Here is an 18,870-nt window from a genome sequence, read left to right as displayed (position 1 = left end):
CTGTGTCATGTGTAAGGAGAAAAGGGGAAATTGTCCATTGCTGTCATGGTTTTAGAAGGGCTGTGTGGGAATATGTGCTGAACTGCTTCTTCCCCAGGCTGGAGAATTCATGTCATTAAGCAAAGTTTTAATGTTTGCTGTACCTTTAATCTGTGAATGTCTCAGCTGTTTTGGTCACTTATGACACTTATTCTTATGTTGTTTGTTTTTCCCCTAGGTATTTTTATGGCCTCTGTCACAGTGGTGTCTCAGTGTCTTCCAGGCATTTATGGATTTATTCTGAGAACGTTCCTGTGAGGTAAGGAAATATTATCACTTGGTTTTACAGACTGGGAACTGAGACAGAGGGAGACAAAGGTTGCAGGAGTGTTGTAGCATAGCTGGCAGTCAGACACTGATTGCCAACAAGTTCATTATTGTCCTAATCCTATACCCAACTACCTATCTCTGGCATATTTGCTTTCTTCCTCTTTTTACTTCCTTGTTTTTTCTTTTCCCGTCTCTCGTCTGAATTTTAGTGTCAATAATCTGCAAGGAGCTGGGAGGACCTGTGGAAAATATGATTAGGGATACTGGTGTTCTTTTTTTAACATTGTTACTTATGAGTTAAAATTCCTTTCTAAAAATATCAGCAGATCTGTTTATGTTAAATTATTAGCGTGTTTAGGCTTCCACAGATAAGCTGCCCTGCCTTTTTGAGTCAGTAACTCCTTTATCCTACCTGTCTAGGCTTGTGGCTGTTGAATTTTTACCCTCCCTAAGCTAATGCCTTCCCAATCACCTAAAGCAATGCCAAGAATTTCATCATCCATGCAAAGATCTGATTCATGTCAAGACAGGTGTAAAGTTTCTCAAGCACACTTATGTATAATTACTGTTTAACTTTATTTTTCAAAGATCTTTCCAAGCCAGCTAAAATGTGCAGCTTTGAGCTCCCAGATTCTCCCAGAAATTGTATTTCAGCGCCTGATTAGTGATGCTGATCCCTTTCAAAAGTATTGCAAAGTTCCTGACACGTGTGTGCACTGAATTACAATTTAGATCATAAAATCAAATATCATGAATTAACAGCTTGAAAAATGTCTCTTTTCTTTTCCGCTTTTAAGGAAGGAATTTTTAAGTTAGGACTCCCTTGAGCCCTTTTTTCTCTTCAAGATGGTATTTAAAGTGTGACTTTCACTACTTAAAAGAGTTTTCTTAGAGTTGTAGCAGTGTTATAAGTTAGGAATGCAACAACAGGCTCTGACCAATATTTTTATTGTATGTAAAATCATCAAAATTATTAACGTTGCAAAGAAATATTTAATGTCATCTTTCTACTTTCACAATCTGTAAAATACATGTACTAGATCACATTTATGCTCTTTATTAATGTGTATTACATGTCCTTGTGTCCCCAAGAATAAGGTCCTAATGACTCATGAGCTGTCTCAAAGTATACTAAATAAGATTAAAGAGCTGGCCAGTGACCTTAACAGTCAGTTAGGCTATATGCTACCCAGCCCAGTATTTGTTGAGTGTAGAAGAGTAGCAAAAGTTCATTAGCTAAGATTCTGATTCTTGAAACAAGCAACATTTCTCTGACATCAGAACTGGTGTTGCTGCTTAAGCGGAGATAGAAGCACGTATGGTAGATATGTCTGTGTATGTGTGTTTGAAAGTACTGCTGATGTGGTCCTGGGGCAGGGAGAAGGCTGCTCCAGGGCATTTGGGCTCAGAGCCTTGTGGAGGAGATCCTGCCAGCACCTGGTGTGGGTTGGGCAGTGGCAGGTGCAGGTGGAGGTGGTGCTCAGGGTTTGGGATGTGCTGCCCAAGAGGTTATGCAGAGACAATGCAGTGGGAGGGTTCAGAAACCTTGTGTTTCACAGAAGCAGCAGGGCAGGGAAGGATGTGTTGGTGTGGTGTATGGCATGCTTGGTTTTCCTCAGAGGTGAGCCCGGGTTGGAGTGATGGCATTTGGGTGCAGGCGGGAGAGTGAGCAGGAAGGCTCTGGGCTGCTGTGCCCACTGAAGAACAGAGTTTGAATACTGGATGCCCTTTCTCCCTTAGCTCAGGAGATGGGACATGAACAGGTGCTTAGTTTGCAGAGGTGCAGACGGTCAGATTCCCTGTTGCCCACCAGTTTCCTTGCAGGCTCACTTATCCCATGGAGCTGTCAGCATGAAGCCAGGCTGGCACTGGACAGCAGGGCTGAGTATATCCCAGTGATGAGCAGCCTTGGTGAGCTGCAGACCTGGACAGTATCTGAATTGTAATAGCATCTGTCATCTTAGGTTCACATTTCTTAACTAATCATCTGCATTTTGTTTTATACTGTGTTTGGAAGCATTGTAGAGCAGTCTTAGTTTGGACATGTCCACCCCTGTGGGAGGGCACTACGTGGTGACAGAACTGAACCACAAGAAGTGACATTACACAGGAGCTGAGGTGGCAGCCTGGTGATGCAGCTCCTCAGCAAAACAGCTGTCCTTGAGGGCTTCTCAGTTTTATAGCACTTCGTTTGTGGTATGTGCAGTTATGAATGCTTTCAGCTGACCCTGGGAAAATCTTCTGTCATTCTTAAAGTAAACTCAGGTTTTAGGAAAGAAAAGATGACACTCAGTCAATAAAAAATGTGGCTGAAAATACAGTTTGAGTGGCATGCAATAATATCTTCTAGAGTAAATCAACTTTCTGGAACATAAATTGGGCAGAATATATCTGTTCTAGGTCATGCTTCATCTGTAGGGTTTTATTTTAAGATAATTTCCTTAATAATTATTTGGGAGAGGGAACAGGGGAACCTGGGAATAAAATGGATAAATGGGAGAAAGGAGAAAAGGAAGCTTTTTCAATCATGTCAGGCTGAATCTAAAGCATCAAGGAGTGATGTTGCAGGAGAACCCCTGAAGATAAACTATAACCTAGATTAGCAGAATACAGATTAAGTTTTCAGGAGTTTTGAGACAGCACTGTGTCCTGAAGCAGTTTTTGTCATTCATTTAAACTAAAATTGTTGTATGGTTGCATTTTCAGGGATATACAAAAATACCTATCTATTTGAATGTTACAGTAATGAAGTTAAGAAATTTATTAAAGTGAATACTGCTTGAAAAGATTAAGAGAAAAACAAAGTTAAGATTTTTCATTTGAACTGGCTATTGCTAGGGAAATACTACTTATCTATGTGATCATGGTTTGGGGTATTTTTGTACAAGCAGCATTACCACTGGAATTGCAGTTGAAGCTGAGACTTCTACATGATTAGTTTATTTTCATTCTGACTTTAAAGTGTAAAACTGTTGTCATTGGGTCACGTGGTCCTCTTATAATGCTTTGAGCATTTTTATTCTTTAGTTTATTTACATTTTGGAAAATATGTTGCCATACTGTATTCTAATTGAAGGGTTGTTTTCTGTAATAGAGGTTACATATTTCTACAAAATGTTGGCACAAAACTTACGCGATTCAAAGTGATTTAATTGCGTATTAATGCCATATTGGCTGGAACATACTTATAATTAATGCAAAACAGTCAGTTACCCCTTACTTTTCACTGTAATCCAGTGAACAGTGTTTTCTGGCTATACTTAAATGACAGGCTCTAAAGGGCATTGGCAGAATTTGTTGGCGTAATTCAGCCTTATTTATATATGACTATATATTTTTTGGATTTAGGAGTCTTTGCAAGTCCTTTTATCTCACAAATAAGTAGATTGCTTTAATATATTTTGGAACCCAAAGGGCATGACAACTGGCCGTTTACCGGCCTTCATATGATGAGTGTTGGAGAATGCATGAGGAGATGGAAGGGTGGGGTTTAAAGCTCCAAATTTGCACTTGTAAAATTCCCTTCTGCTTTGAAGGTGTTTGCTTTAGCTGTCTACAGGGATACATATTTTCAGAAGTTTGTTTATGAAAAAGGGGCTCAGGAGATGCTGGAGATGTTACAAGATTTAAACATATTTGCAAAATTGAACACGAGCTTTAGCCCGCTGGTCTTTTTCATTTCCTTTTGTATTTTATGATGAGTATATTGGTAGGTGGCTTTTGTGTTGTCACTTCACCTGTTTAATTTAAATTTAGGTATCTGAGGGTTGTGCAATAAAGGTAGAATCTCCATAACTGGCAACATAACCTTGTCATCTTGCAGAGTCAGCACTTGCTCGTGCTCTGGCGCAACGGCTTTGAATAGCTGCCACCCCATGTGTGTGTTTCCTAAACTCGAGACAAGTGCTGAACTCATTAAAAATACATGCTATATAAGTTAATGTGCATAAGGAGTTTTGGTGCTGAGATCTCCTTTGAGGCTACATTTAACTCTAATTAACTCGGTTTCGTTCTGTCTACTATCAGCACAGGCTTGGCTGAAACCAGCCAGTATTGGTTAAACTGTGGGTTTGAAGTAGAGCCCAGCGGGGTGATGGATTAAAAAGCACGGCGTTGTGACTGTGCTGGGGTTCCCGGTGCCTGTGCCAGCTCCCGGGGCTGTGCTGGGCATGAGCACCAGCTGTGCCATTCCTGGGGCACAGTGCCACTGCAAACAGATGCGCATCCCATCATACTCTCGGGCAAAACTCCGGATTTCTAAAGAGGCCTGAAATAATGAGGTTTGTTGAGCTGTGACTGAACAATTGCATGACACCAAACTCCTCTGACTAAAATAGAGTCTGAATTTTTCTGCTAGTGGAATAAGGAAGAGCAGCAGAGATTTTGCTGTTCTGACTGTTCTCTCTATTCGTACCTTGTTTTTATTCATCATTAACTCCAGGATGAGATCCAGGGATTCTGATAATTATGATAGGTTTTTCAGGGGAGGCAGGCAGCAAGACAGGGATTACTGATGGTGGCATTTGCAGTAGGGACAAGTATCAGCAATATATGGATTGGAAATATGGGGTGGGTTTTCTGTCCTGACAGTGTTGGAAATCAAGCTTTATATTATGCCCAGTAAAGCAGGTTTCACTGAAAGCTGATTATAGTATTTTGTGAGAGAAAGTTTTCAGTGTATCACTCTGGAACAAAATACTCACAGATCCATATTCAAGGATAGGCTGCTGTACTCTGTGTAACTGGAAGAATGCATGAATTAGTTGCATTTTCATCACAGTTAGCAAAAGAAAATTATTTTCCCCCTTCTTTTGACTAGTACTAGAGTTTTAGTCTTGCAAAACGATTTTCTAGCTAGAAGTACCAGATCAAATGGGTTCTGGATTTGTACACCAAGTGGGGTGGGAACCTTCACCCAGCAGTTCTTGAGTGTTCATCATTCCTTGAAAATTGGACCTTGTAAAATACTTCAAGCTGCGTACACTAGAAATGGAGGCATTCAAATCACTAACTGCTTTTAAAAATGACAGAATCTCCATTAACATTGCATCTGCTGCCTAGGGGATCACAGAACAGAGCCTTGATTTGTGTTTGAGGATGGAAATGAAGCAGTTTAAGAAGTTACTGTGCACAACCATGTCTAGTACATTTTGCTGAAAAACAAAAGAGAAATCACAGAGGATGATCTAAGGCTGGCTGTTTTGCTTTGTGTAGAAGCAGACGGGCAATGATCCTGTAGTGTCTTGCCACATTTCAGCCATGAGGATGGTAATTTCCAGCCGCTGAAAGGTAAATTATGGCTTGAACAGGTGGATGCATTAAACTCTTTATGTGCTCCAAGATACCTGTCAGCATTCATGGAGGAGTGGGACTTGCTGTGCTGGGTTGGACGAGTGGTCAGTCTAATTCAGTACACTGCCCCTGACAGTGATCAGTGGCGGATAACTTAGGCAATCAACAGGAAACTGTGCCATTGATTATCAAACGTTTTATCTACTGGGGAAGTGTTGGATTTTTTTTCTTTTTTTTTTTTTTTTTTGAAACTCATAAAACCAAACTAGACTGAATTAGTAATTGAAAGAGTCCCTTCTAGAATGCAGTTAAAATTTCTCTTTAGATCTTCCTGCAATCAAGGAGTTTATTGACGTTTCTTAGTGTTTCCCCTTCAGACACCCTAGCTTGAGGATTGGTCTAAACCATTTGCAATCTTCAGTCTAGCTCAGACTAATCTTTCTAAATGTTCTTCTGTATCTCCAAAAGGCCATAGTCATAGTACATGAATAGTGTGGAGTTGGTTTTTTCCCTAATGTTATAGCTGAAAGACAAAATATGAAATGAATATCATGTAGCTATTGTATTGCTTGAGTGTGTCTTCACATTAATTCAAATTAATTTAAACAAGGTGATAGGAGTAAAGTGCAGAGTAGAAAAAGGATAGATCAGAGAAAGGAGATAAGATAGGTGTATTCAGATAGGCAGAGCCTGATGAAATTTGCCCTAGGGTACATCAGCAACTAGCCAAGCAACCTTTGAACCATTTACAATTATCTTTTAGAAATTGGGAAGACCAGGAGAGGTCCTGGAGGACTGAAAAGGGCAATAGCATTACCTCAGTTTGAAAAAAGGAGATCCAGGGAATTACAGACTAGTTAGTCTAACTGCAGTGCTTAGAGAATTGGAACAAAATTTTTAATCAGTTTCTAGGAATCTGGAGGATAAGAAAATAAGGACTCAGGGATAGCAGTACTTCTGATGTTACCTTACTTTTATCAGTAATTTCTGATAAAACCTCATGACATTTCTGTGGAATAAGGAAATATATGTATTTAATAACATGGTAAACAAATAATTGTTTAAGGACCATGTTTGAAGTGTAGTTACACATAATTTACTGTGAAAATCAGGTAAAGAAGGGAGATGGCACGAGGAATTGTGTGAATACACCCATGTTTGTCTTGGGCTGAGCTTTATTTGCTGTTCTCTTTACTGGTGTGGACAAGGGAATACTAACTAAATCTGCAAGTAAGTCCAGACTGAGAGGTGCTCAAGCACTGCGAAGCATAGTTCAGAGTTAAATGGCTATGGTAGATTGAAAAGGCATGTGGAAATCTGCAGCTTACAACTTAATGAGTTGAAATGAGGAAATACAAAGTGGTGAGGACGTGGCAGGGCTGCACAGCACAGGAAGACTGCTTTGGGACAGGCACTGGATCACCAGCTGTGCACAAGCTGACAGTGGCAGAGAGAACAAGCTGTGTCTGGAGTGTGTGCCCAGGACTGTAAACTAAAGGTAAGGGTGCTGCTGTCAGTGCTGCTGAGGCCCCAGACACGGTGCTGTGTCCAGCTGCAAGGATGGTGCATCAGGGAGTGTGGGTTGGCTGTAGGCTGGGGACTAGGATGGGACGTGGATATTGTTGGAGCTGGGTCTGACCAGGCTGTGGAGGAGGAAACCAGTTGGTCAGTTGCCATCTCAGCCAAGGGCTGGACAAGAGGTGCCTTAGTTTATGGGCAGGCTTGAATCACCCTGGTGGTCACAAGTATGAGCAAGGCAAGTCAAGCAAGGTGCCGGAACCATATGAATCGGGCAGAAGACTATGGGTGGCTGGTGAGTGGAGCAGGAGCTGTGTGAGTGGGGTCCAGGGGAGCAGTGCTTCCCAAGCATGGGAGAGGGAAGGTCTGATCATGGTCACCCACCCCAGACAGGTGGGTGGGCTGATGGTAGTGTTCAGGTTTTCCAGGGGGATTGCAGTGAAAGGAAAAGAGGGGAAGTGCATGGGGTGCAGCAAGGAAAGTTCCTGTAGCTCAGCTTCAGAGTGAAAGAGCACTGAGCAGGAGTCCAGAGAGCTTGTAGTGCTTCCATTTTAGAAGGTATTCAAAAATCAACTGGGCAAAGCTCTGGAAAGCGTGGTCTGACTTCAGAGTTACTCCTGTTTTGAACACGGATTTGGGCATGTCGAGGTCCTTTCCCACATGCTTTATTCAGAGTTTTAATAAACTACTTCCTTCCCCCTTATCTTAAGAGGATGAAATTTTTGAATATGTGTCTCAGGTGAGTGGCAGTGCTTCTCCAGGTAATCAGTGGTTTAGAAGGGCCAGATACTACTGGGATTGGTTGCCTTAGTGTCTCTTAATAACATAAAATGTTTGTTTTCTCAGTCAGGTGTCAAAAGAAAACAAGTAATCAGATGTTTAAATTTCTTCTGTGCTTCAGCACCTTCTTTGTTAGAAGCACCAATGTATTTTCTAGAACACAGGTGTTCAAATTCGTAGCCTTTAAGAAACGTTTGTGTCAAGCACGTGGATTGGATTGGGTGCTTGAAGGAAGTTGTTGCCTCGTAATATAATAAACATGTACCTAATCAGAGAAGCTGATTATTCCCATCACAATAAATAGAAAACATGTGATCAGTGACATCAGCATCTATTTTTTTCTTAGTGTTTTGCAAAAGTAATAGCTATGAGCTTGTAATATTGATATGTAATCTCTAACATGCAGAGGTTAAATATTAAAATACATTGGCTGTGTTTAAAGATCAAGAATGGGTTTTAGGTAATGAAACGTTAGCTCCATTGAATTTTGTAAAGTGGCCTGTAGAAAGGAGTGTGTTGTCACCAGAGTGGACATCTGTTGCATGAACCTTAGCAAGAATTCCATGCAATTATTAGAATATTGAGAAATTGACACCTAAGATTTCTATCAAGGTCTGGTTTAATCATTTGAAAACATAGCCAGGCTGCTTGACAGGGATCACATAAAGAATTCCCAAAGGCTCAGGGTCTCTCTAGCTCATCTGTCCCATTTCCTTAATCATGTTGATGGGGTTTTTGGTTTTGTTTTGATTTTGAAGCTGACATGGCCACCTTATTCAGGGCTCTGTCAGTCCAGGGATTATTTTCTGTGATACTGTGACAGTCTGTAGGGTCATGTAGTTAGAGAGCTGCCCCATTTTCCCGGTTGGGACAGTCTCTCCTGGCACTAGACCAGTGGCCCGGAGACTTTAGGCCATATGTGTAATCTCAGTTGTGTTAGATATTTGTTCTCCTTGTTTAATGTTTGTCAAAGTCTTGTAAATGAAGTTCTTACAGTGTGAAATTTTATGGTGTTCGAGTTGGAAATGATCCCGCTTATCTTGTTGACTTTCTTCCAAGCTATTTCTTGTGGTGGTTCTGCTTTGTAGGCCAGCATGCAGGAGTGGCAAGCAGGTCTTCCTCCTGAGTTTTTCTTGATAGTCATTAACTCCAGATGGCAAATATGATTTTATGCTCTGGTAAAAGGTGTTTTGTTCAAAAAGAGCTCTGTAACACATGCAGTGAGATTGAGGTTTTTGAAAATTTCTCTAGGGTGGAGGCCCTGACTGATGAGGCACACAATGAAGAAAGGCTGGTACAATGTACACTACAGATATTATGACAAAAACATCATATTTTTTTCTGGATAGCAGTGACTGATCGGCTGTAGACATTCCTGACACTGCCTGACAGAAAGGGTTATTTTATCTGAAAACAGTGCTGTTACAGATGAGAGACCTCCTGAAAAACATCACTCACTTTTACTAGCGACATCCATCACTTCCTAATTATGGGTGCTTTCAGGTGGAGAAACAAGTTCTTTCCATTGCTCCTCCAGAGCCTTTCTTCTCCTTCCAGCAGTAGCATAGGGTTAAAGTTGGCCTTTTATCCAGGGGCAGAAGACCTGTGGATTAAATTATGTATATTGATATCTGTATGTGTTAGATGGGTATTCCGTTGTTAAAGGAATGACAGTAGCTGGTAACTATGGAGAATGAATAATTCTTTGTAGCTTAACCCACCTACATTAAAGCACAGAAGATCTATTAAACTTACTTGTTTGAAAGTCAGGGCTTTTCACTGTCTTCCAAAAGCTGAATCAGATCAGAGCAAGTCATGTGTCCAGTGAAGAGAAAAACCCCTGATGTCTACTCTGAAACAGGAGAGAGTCTCTGAATCGCCGTTTTCTAACATGTACTAATTTTGGTGACAAAAGCAAGACTTCCCTTAAAGGTCCAGGAGCTCTCGCCCCTCTGGATGTCCTTGGAGCTGCCCTGGCCATGGCACCTTCTTCCCCAGCCTCTCCTGGCTTCAGGTTCCTGCTGCCCCCAAGCATGAAGTAGGAAAAGGTTGTCTTGCATCTCCTGCCCTGGCAGACAGCTCTTGTCTTTTGGTCTACTGCCAGGACAGAGACTAAAGTGGAATTTTTTTGCAAAAAGCTGAATTGTCCTGACTTTTTCTCATTGAATTTGTTGATCCTGGTACCATGCTGTAGAATTTTTTTCAGAAATTCATATACCTTTTTTTGAAAGCCCATGTGCATTTTCAGTGCAGTCCCTAGCACTGCATAGAGATCTGGTGTTGATTCCAAACTCTCTACTGCTTCCTGGCATCAGAGCAGACACTGGCAGCTGTATCCATTATTCAATGGCCTAATTGTTTGGAAATCATTGTATCTACAGGAGCCCTTTCCGTGGCTGGGTGTGCTTACACTCCAGTGTGCTTCAGCCCGCTTTCTGTGCAGGGCTTGGATCTTCAGCTTGGCTCTTATGAAATTTACTTTTCTTTGCCATATTAGATAATTCTCTTCTTGTAGTCTTACAGCAAAGAGTAAGGCAGAATATTTACTTTCTCTGTGTGATTCCATTTACATACAGATAAAACTAACAGTTGGTTAAAGTATTGTTTGTTTTTATGTATAGGTGAGCCTTTGCTCCACCCATGAGTAGGCCTCTGATTATATTTCTTTGTATTTACTTTGTGTGGCCCATGGATCAGGCAGGTGTGGAGATGCTGAGGATACCATGGGAGTATGGTCAGCATAGGTGCCTGTGTGCATGCTGTGGCCAGGGAATAAGTGAGCGTTTTCAAAATTGTTATTTAATTCCAGATGGCAAAGTATTTACAGTTGCTGGAGTAATCTCTGCTGCTCTGCTCTGCCTTTTCTCTTTGAAGAGTAGCTGCCTTGCAGCCCTTCCCTGGCTGCTGGTAATAGCAGTAATTAAAGCACACCTGGTAATGACAACAGACATGCTGTACCTTCTGCTGCCGAGGACACTGATGTCCTGAGGTTGGGAGTGCTCACTGCTGCTTAATATGAGCCCTCAATTTAAATACAGGCTCAAGGTTAAAACCACAGTCCACAGATAAGGTGGGAGTGGACAGCTCCATTCCCCGAGTACACTTCTGGCTTCCTCCTGAGAATTGTAAGTAGGATAGATGCTGTCCTGTTGGACTGAGCTGGTATTCTTTTGTCCTTAATTTTGTAGTGCTACAGCAGGACCTTTTTGCAAGAAGACCTAAAGCTATGTCTGTTCATTCAGATATAGAGAGGGAAAGCAAATGAGATGAAAGTAATTTAAACCAAAAGCGTAGGCTTGGTGATGGTGTGGTCCCCAGACTTGACAAACACCCGAGGTGCTGGTCGTGGATGAGCATTGCCCAGGAGTTGTATCTTCAGGCTTCTGGAAACAGTTCTGGATATCATCTTACACATAGAATAAAACCCTGAATGTAATTGAAGTTCCAGAGAAAGAAGTGAATTGTGCTGATGGCTGAGTTTACCTTTTCCTGAAAGCATGGTTCAAAGTTTAATTTACTTTAGGAAAAGGAGGATGGGTGAAACAACAACAAAACCTACCCCGAACCCTGAAATACCCCATGCCCACTTTTTTTGAGTCTCAAAGACTGAAATGGATGGTTCTCTTCTTAACTCTCCAAAGACAAATTTGTGGGGAAGGTGGCTCCAGAGCCGAGGCTTTTGCAGGGCAAGTGTGGGAGAGCCCATCTGTCAATATTGTTCTTACTGCTTTTCCAGTGCTTTTACAAATTGATAGTCTGGGAATTGTCTCTGCTGCAGGTAAAGCCAGTTTCAGGCCTGTGCGTGCTGATATTTTATTGAAGTGAGACATGAATGCTCTGGGGGAAAATGGCATTGTGAGATAAAGGGCTCTGATACATGCTTATAGCTTAAATGTCATCTTACAAAAAAGAGATAAAGCAGATGTTAATTGTAAAACTGTACATTATGTACACTCTTTTCTTATTGAAGTTATTTAATCTAATTCAGCATATATGAACACATATGAGGGCTCTGTGTATCCATCCTAAAAATGCATCTTTGAAGCAGTTCTGTGATTATGTAAATACATAGTTTTAACAGAAGAGAGAGTAGATTTAGTAGTGTCAGATTAGAGAGAATATTTTTTTCCCAAGATTAAGAGTCTGAAATAACAGTCGATTTTATAATTTGTTTTGAAGGAGAGCAGGTACATATTTTCTTCAAGCTTTAGATAAGCAGTCTGACTGGAATAGCAGTTTTAATCTGTTTTAATGATGTTTTTCCAATATGAGAGGGGCCAAGAGATACAGAATTCTAAAAGTCTACTGGTAATGGTTGAAGTGATGGGAGTTGTTGATGGAACATAGTGAGTGGATAGCTGTCTCTTGCTAAGAGCATATGTGTGACCTTTGTTCTTGGTTTAAAGTATAATTAAGAAATACATGCCTGTGTGTACTTAAGAACAATAAAACCATCCCATTTGCAGACTGTAAGGTATTTAGGGTTGACAGATACAGAAGCATTTCAGTGAGTGCTTGTGTTAACTGTTTTGTTATTACTGATGTTGAGATGCCTTCTCCAATGCAGCTAAAATGAGGTCAAAACAAATCTTTATTAAGTGTTACTCATAGGAGTGAGATAATTGCCTGTTGTCTTATCTATATAGGTAAAACTCTTGTCTTTTTTAGGTCATCAGAAAGTGAAAACTGAAGAATCCCAGCCTAACTTGCTTTTTGCCTACAGTGCATGTGTCGACTCCTGCAGATTTGTTATGAAGATATTTAGTAGGCTTTGCTTTTTTGTCTTGCTCTGCTAGTTAAGGCTTTGTGCTTTCAACATGTAAAAAACCTCAGGGAGGCAAAGCTGTTGGCATTTCACATCTGAAATCCTTAAAGATTGACTTGTGATTCTTTGTATCATTCGTCAATGCCTAAAATTTCTGTGGCAATGGGGGTTAACACTGGTCACTTTGTTGACAAATCATCTTTCTTACTCTGTTGTTTTGAGTTAGAGCAGGAGCTTTTTGCTGCTGGAGTTCTTGTTGCTGTGTGTCTGCAGTGGGAAACAGAGGAAATAGATGCCACGTGGCAGGTTTGAAGGGAGCAGCTGGCAGTTGCTAGGAGGTTTTGGAAGTGCAAACCTTGCGTGCTAGCCACCTTTCACAAAGCTGTGCTGTCAGCCTGAGGTCCATAGGAGGGCTTTCCCTGCACCCAGGGCAGTGATGAACACGGCCAGCAGGGCACTGGGGCTGGCAGAGCCTCACTGCTCCTGGAGCTCCCTGCCCAGCCCTGCTGCTCTTGTCTTCCTGCACGCCCACTCTACTGCTGACCTCTGCCTGGAGGGACGCTTTGCCCTGGCAATGCTGTCTCCCTTCATCCTCCCGTGCTCCCTAACAGCAGCAGCAGAGCGTATGGATGGGTTTGATGGAGAAGGGTATTCCCTGCTGCTCAGGCACTGGGGTGGTTCAGGTGTGCTGGTGCTTTGGCAGGGTGGGCACACAGGAGAAGTGCTGGTGAAACATTCCCCATGCTCAGCCCTGGGCTTGCTAGCTCTGCAAAAGTTAAGCCATAGTGACCAGGGGTCTAGCTGGTCTGTTTCACAATTGAATTAATGTAAATATTTTCAATAATGTGTTTATGTGCATAAATATATTTTTTTTCTAACAGCTGTAGCTCTTGACCCACAAACTGCAAAGGGAGTAATGTAACACCTTTAAAACAGAGGAGGCAAGCAAAAGAAATTTCTTAATTTAGCCTCTTTTAGCTGGATTATGAAAATTTACCAAACTGCCTTAGCATATGGGGGGGGGGAAAAAGGAATCACTAAGAAGGGGGAAAAGACTCGAAAACAAATATCCCATCTCAGTTCTCTTACAGCAGAATGTGAACTGGAAAGAAATCTAAGTTCTTTGTAAGAGTTAAGCAATAACATTATGAGAAGTGGGTATATTTTTCACCATCCATATAGTCACAGTTTGCTGACAACATGAGAAAAGGCCTCTGGTGTGTAAATACCTGGTTTCACTTGTGGTGAAAGAGCTCCAGATCTACTGTCAGTACTGTGCACTAGCTATGGTGCAGACCTCCTTTTCTAAGGGGTGGTAATAAATAGAAAATGGACAACTTCCAGAGAACTTACTAAAGAGGAAATACTTTTTTAAAAAGTTTTTTTTTTGGCCCACTTGGAAGAAAATCTAGCCAGGAATCTTTCTCATCTCTCTAGTTGCAATCCAGGATTAATGCCCAGACCCTTTAAAGGCCATTAGTACAAGGAACAGAAGTTAAAAGAAAACAAAGTCTTGTTTTCAGTTGCTCTCTCGGTTATTCATTTTGGATTCAGTGCATGAACGACTTGTAGTTCACCGGGGGTCTGAGTCACAGGGTCAAGGCTACAATGGAGGTATTGTGATCACCTTTCTTTTTCCACCACCCTGTGCAGTCGAGTTGAAATCCTGCTTTTTGGCATCCAAGCTGTTGCTTTGGTGACCAATTATGACTCCAGAAGTATACATTGTGGTCTCACTCAATAGCTGAAAGAGTGTAAGGAAAAAGATAAATGTGTTCAAACATAGCTCTGTTTTGCAAGCCTTCAAGGTGATTCAGAATAGAGCTGTTGGCATGTTTGATTTAACGTGGTGTATCAGTGCAGTGTTAGGAATTCAAATGTCAGTGTTACAAATCCAGAAAACATAATTAAAGGTGATTTAACACTCAGAATGCTGTGCCCTTTACATACACATTGTAATTACCTCTAATTTTTGTTAGCATGGAATTCTGGGTTTCTTTAAGCAGCACTGTTTCTCTACAATTATTTAATTTTAGAAATCATTAAGTGTTAATCACTCAAACCTTTGTTTTCTAGAAACCTAAGATGCAATCTGTAATTTTGGTGTAGTGGATGCATCTTGTGCTCTTTTATCTTATTGATGGTCCTCAAAGTCTTCATGTGAACCCAAGCCTGTTGGTTGGTCAGTATTTTTGGAATCAAGAGGGAGTTTTGTGAAAGTGACATGCCAGGGATGAAAGAGTGAGAAAAATGGTAAGTTCTGGAAACACTTGAATATAGTAGCTCCTTCACCAGTAAAGGAGGAAAAAAAAAGCTCGAATTAGTGTACAAATAAAAGAAAAATGTGTAGTTTTAGGGAAAAGAATCACGTGATGATTAGGCAGAATTTTCTTTCTTTAAACACTTTCAGCAGTGGTGTTTGCAGGAGTCCTTCCTTGCTTCCCAGGACGTTTAATCTCCTTTTCTTTGCATTGGAGAAGTCCCTGGATTGGAGATGCCTTTGTGTTCAGACACCCCTGTCCAGGCCACTTGCACTCACGAGTAACAATTGTAGTGATTTAGTGACTTGTGTCCTCGTTAACATGCTGACGCCACAAATGCTCTTTCTTGTCTTGTGAGTGTGTCTGCTGTCCATGCTGGGGAGATGCTTTGTTTGTCCTCCTCAAAGAATGGTGTTTATGTTCCCTTGATAAAAGAAGCAGCACTCCAAGCATCCATTCAAAATGAAAACTCTCACAGATCTGGCAGGCAGAACAGCATCACTAATAGCAGTAGATACTTAAGTAGCCTATTTTCATAATCCCACAGGTAGTTGTTAAGAGCAGTTTCTCCTACTGGGAGAACATCTATCCTCCTGTTGAGCTTCTTGTCAATTATCTCTCTATTTATGACCTTAATGGAGTTTCTAGCAATCATACCAAGACATAGTAGGCTCTGTGAATATCTGTAATTCAGTATTTTATTTTACACCTAGTAGCAGCTCATGTTGGTGTAGATAAGATATTTGGGTTGCATCCATACTGGTAACACAAACTTTCCCATGTCCTCATAAATGTTCCTTCCTTGGTGGTGGATCTAAATTTGGACTAGCTTTGTAGCTGCATTTTGCTCTTCTAAATGAGATGATTCTCTTGGGCTAGATGACATCTGCTACTGAAGTGGTAGCTAGGGCAGAATTAGTAAATCAGGCTTTCCAAAGCATTTTCCCAAAATCTGCTGTGTGGAAGAGTACAGATTGACAAACTGGTAACTTCTCACTGGGGTTTATGGAAATTGTTAAGTCAATTACGGACTGCGAGGAAGCGGTACAGTGCAGCTCACTTTTCCTTGTATAGTTTTTAAATACATTGCAACGGTTTTGAACTGGGAATGGCATTTTAGGAGGAGACACTTTGGTGCCACTGTGAGTGCAAACCACACAGTGATGAAGAACCGGATTGTGCAAAGGATTTCAGGAGCTGATGATAAAAGACTGCTCATTGGTGAAACAGGAGAAACAGCTATGTTGCAAGTCAGATTACAATCTCATTATTTCAAAGCAAAAGTTACTTGGGATACATAACCTTGTTTGATCAATAAGGCAATCTTGTGAAATACCAGTTTTGCCAGGAAGAATTAAGACTTTAAAATAAAGCATCTGTTACTGAAATCTCAGCCTCTGATCTCTCTATTTAATAATTTGGTAAAGGGGGAAAGGAATAAAATATTTTCCAGGTTGTTTAGTTTAAAAAATACTTTTTTTTGCATGTTGACAAGCGATTTGTAGGCTCTGATAATGGGATAGGAGCTCTAATTGTCGTGACTTAACATTCTGTTAAAGCTTTATAAAAGTGAGCATTTTAGTAGGGTGCAGCCTTGTTGCCTTGAGCACTTGTCTAGAAAGCAACATCTAAGCATCAGATGTGAATCACGGGCTACCTCATGTTGTTCTTGTCAGAGTTTTCTGATGAACAGTTTGCTCTGAACCACTTCCCAGAATAAATGGGAAAACATCTTAAGAACTTTTGAGAATATAATCCACTCCCTGTGGGTGGAAAAAAACTCTCCGTGTTTTCCCCAGTTAGGGAACTACAGGTCCTGTCTTGCCTCTGCACATCAGTTGTGATTCCCAGGTCAAAGGACAGGGCACAGACACAGCCTTTGGTCGGACTGAGAAATGAGACAAATCCTCAAAGGTATCTTTTCAAAGAGGGGCTATCATCATTAGTAGATCTTTATCATATGTGCTGCTTGAAGGAACTTGGTCCTGGTGAGCTGTAAATTCTGAAAACTGCAGTCTCTATTTAGTTTCTCATAAAACATAAGGAAGCATGTGGCAGTGACTCTGGTCTGAAAGAGAAATAGAAAGTGATTTGCTGAAACACAACACTCACCAGAAGATTCTGTCTCCGAAAAGCTGGTAAAGGCTGTAACCTCCTGGCAGTGTTGATGATGAGGGAAGAGCATTGTTCTGGCTGTGGAAGAGTGCTGGGATTTTCCTTAAAGGTTGTTTTCTCTAGAGGAGCATGTTTTTTTAAATTATTTTTTCTGATGTTATTGAAATGTAACCATAGACCCTAGGTGGAGGATTGTTTTGCAAAGGAAAATCAATCAAAACACTGCCTTGAAATACTTTTTTAGAGGTTTTACAGTATGCAGCAATTGGGCTGCTGTGGTAGATAGAAACCTTTCTTGTAGAGATGGTCTGGGCTTCACCAGTCTCTGCCCATCTCCTCCTGCTTACTCTAAACCTGTTTTGTCACTAGCAGCAGGGTAATAAATCAGGATAATAGTAATGCATCAGGTCGAAGAGAATTGTGTTCTGTTTCTCCCACTTATTTATTTTTAACTTGGACTGGTTCCCCAATCCAGTCCATGGTGCAAAACTGTTGATGGAGCTGGGGAGATGACTGGACTTGGGCACTGTCACTGCTTAATCCCTCAGTGTTGCTGAAAGATGTGTTTGGCTAATTATTGCCTCGATTACAGTATGCTGTGTGTATATGAGATGGATGTGCTGTTACACTAGAGACTGTTGTGAAAGCTTGGTGACTATGTGCCCTGGTAGCAGTGAGCCCTGATGATGTCCAAGAGTCCTCTGTTTCTCTTAAAAGAACCTGCTGTGCGTTTTAAAAGCATTCAAGTAAAAGTTAAACTATCTGAAAGCCATTGTTTGAACTCTCAAAGGTATCAATGCTAGTACTAACCTATCTTACTGAAGGGTTTTGACACCATGAAGTCAAGTTTCAAAAAAACCCCTAAACAAACAAACAAAAACAAACATTTTTTTTGTTTGTTTTCCCCCTCTTTTTTGTAGCTATTCTGCAGTTGGCTTTCGCTAATGTTCTCAGTGATACTATTCCTTAAAGATTTTTTTTGGAGAAACTCTAGATTTTTCTTCAAAATATTTGAAGTATAAAAGATGTAACCTCAAAACAGATTGATATACTGACTCTGCCGTGAAGGCTTGTGATTGATAAAATTTTCTATTTGAAGACATCTTGCAGGTACTTTTCTCAGAAAGTGTATGCACTGTTGACTGCATTTGCATCTTGCTGTCAGTGTTATCCAAGTTGACAACTGGTCATCACAGGAATAGTGCCTTAGTGTTTTGAGATAGGCAATGAAGAGTCTTTTGTTGTCCATTAAATCTCTTGGAGGACTGGCAAGTTCTAGAGGACTGGAAAGTAATGGGAGGTAGTTAGATTTTTCAACATTTAGCTTGAGGAATAATTTTCTTTTCATTATTGAAATTGGAGTGATGAATAAAGCTGAAATAATTTTTGTCCATATTAACTGGAAGCTGGCTGATTGTCCCCTCTCTTGAAGAAGTAGGTACATGCTTTTTTAACTTTAAGAGCAGATCTATGCTAAATCTCAAGTGACTAGGCTCATACATGTGTAAAGCATCTGGATATAGTAATAGCAATCATTTTGTTCTGCAGATTTCCTAGCAAAAATAACTGAATCTCATTGCTACATTTTTATTAAAAATTTCAAGAAAGAGAAGATCTCTTACCTTCATCAGCTCCCCACTCCCTTGGCACAGTCATACTGTGCTCGATGCTTCTGATGACAAGATTTATCATTAAATGGTGATTTTTAAGTTGTTTATGTGAGAGATATCACGCTGTACTGTGTAATATTACTTTGCTTTTTACCTCCCATCCAGAGATCTGAACTTGGCATTGTACAGTGCTGGTTCTAACTCTTGTTTACAGGGAGCA

At 40.8% G+C, this 18,870-nt stretch overlaps 1 protein-coding gene across 9 annotated transcripts in view; it reads left to right on the top strand.

Annotated features, from left to right (window-relative positions):
- The window catches only part of PTPRF (protein tyrosine phosphatase receptor type F), a 376,474-nt gene that overhangs the window by 90,275 nt on the left and 267,329 nt on the right, over positions 1-18,870 (top strand). For all 9 annotated transcript variants that reach the window (XM_066325048.1, XM_066325045.1, XM_066325044.1 and 6 more), the window contains exon 2: positions 218-298. The gene's annotated coding sequence lies outside the window, so the exon portion shown is untranslated. The remainder of the gene's footprint in view (positions 1-217; positions 299-18,870) is intronic.

This window comes from Sylvia atricapilla, chromosome 9 (genome assembly GCF_009819655.1).
Source record: "Sylvia atricapilla isolate bSylAtr1 chromosome 9, bSylAtr1.pri, whole genome shotgun sequence".
Taxonomy (NCBI): Eukaryota; Metazoa; Chordata; class Aves; order Passeriformes; family Sylviidae; genus Sylvia; species Sylvia atricapilla.
This window is presented reverse-complemented; position numbering and strand designations above follow the sequence as displayed.